Consider the following 1,717-nt stretch of genomic DNA (forward strand, 5'->3'; position numbering starts at 1 on the left):
TAGCAAGTCCGCACTCTGTAGGCTTGTCTCTGGAGATCCGGCGGCCATTTTAGTTTCTGCTCGGTGGGCCCGAGTTTTTACAAGCGCCGCTTTTTCTTCCCAGAGAAAGTTTTTAAAGAATTTTGAAGATGATTGCAGCGCTTTCTGTTTGTTCTCACTCCTCTTTCCCATAACCCGAGCTATGACTTTTAGTTTCCGTGTGTGTTTTAAAGTGAATTGGGGGAATCGGCAAGGAGCTCGGTCCTTATGCGACCGTCTTCATTCAGACCATTGCCCCGCCCCCCAGTGGTGGCTTTGGCAGCAGGACGAGCAGCCCTCCTTGGCCGCGGTGGCGGCAGGTGCATCACTGGCGGCAGGTGCAGCCCGATCCATTGGAAAGAAAAAGAACGTGCTTGTGTGTGTGTGAGTTAGAGAGAGTGCGCGAAAGAGCAAAAGAGCACCTTTGTGTATGAATTTAAAGAGAAACGGGGGGAGCCCCTGTGTGTGAAGAGAAACAGCCTGTGGGGAGGGGGGAGAAAGAGAACCTGCGTGTGTGTCAGTCTGAAGGAGAAGCAACAGGGTGTAAAGTAAAAGTGTTTGTGTGAGTGCTTGCGTGTAGGTGTGCCCAGTAGAGCTCTGCCCGATGGGTGCCGAGGACGATGTAGGTTTCGTCTGCGTGTGCAGCGCCGACGACCTTTCCTCCCTCTGTCACCGCCGCCGCTTCTGCTGGCCTGACCGGCAGTCCGGTGAGGAGTGGGTCTCCGTCCACGCGTAGGAGGAGTGGATCCAGCGTGAGGATGTAGAGGAGGGGGATGAGGGGACACCCCTGTCGTATCCCGTCCTCCATGTTCACCGTCCTCCCGTGCCACCCGTGGATTATTGGTGTGGCGGTGGCATGTTTGTAGAGCGTTTTTGTCTGCCGGATGATCTCCCGCGGTACTTCCTTGGCCGCCATCAGGTGCCACAGGTGTGCTCATTGCACTCGGTCAAAGGCCTTACTTTGGTCAGCCTTCATGACCCTCCCGCTCTACTCTCTGCCGGCGGCCGCGGCGAATACTTCTCGCAGGAGGTGCCGGGTGTCCCCCATGTCCCTCCCCGGCATCCCACTAGTCTGCCGTGGGTGGAGGAGGCCAGGCATGTGGTAACCACTCTCCCTGCGATCTTCCTGTCTACGTTGAGGAGGGTGATGGGCCTCTAGTTTTCTGGGCAGGTGCTCCGCCCTGCCTTTGAGAACAAAGGCTTGTGATGCCGCCGCCTCCAGCCGCCTCCAGCCGCAATTAATGCTAATCCACCTGCACGCGGGTAAGTGGTCAGGTGCTAAATCGGCCCTTATCATAGAAACAGAGCTTCCCGAATCCAACAATGCTTCTAGTCACATACCGCACATGTGTACTGTGACTGTGAATGGTTCCCACCCTGCCCCGGTTGACCAACTAGACAATGCCACCGGCCATGCTCCCTCACATCCCATAATGGGTCATTCCCATTGGAAATGCCCCATTTCCCCACATGAATAACTTCCACTTTCTCGCCCTGAACTTTTGCCAAAAAGATTCCTCCGTTATTTCGAATCTGTCCAACATAGCTCGTTTGAGGATGACATAGTCTCCTGCTTGGGCTTTCGTTAAACTACGCAATACGGTTTGTGCCTTGCCCGTTAAATAAGGACTAAGAAAGTAAGCCCATTGGGCCACCAGCCATTGAGCCATTTCAGCAATCCGTTCGAAGGTCTCTAAAA

The sequence above is a fragment of the Gekko japonicus genome, unplaced genomic scaffold, assembly GCF_001447785.1.
Source record: "Gekko japonicus isolate JY-2015 unplaced genomic scaffold, Gekko_japonicus_V1.1 scaffold4229, whole genome shotgun sequence".
In the NCBI taxonomy this organism is placed as follows: domain Eukaryota; kingdom Metazoa; phylum Chordata; class Lepidosauria; order Squamata; family Gekkonidae; genus Gekko; species Gekko japonicus.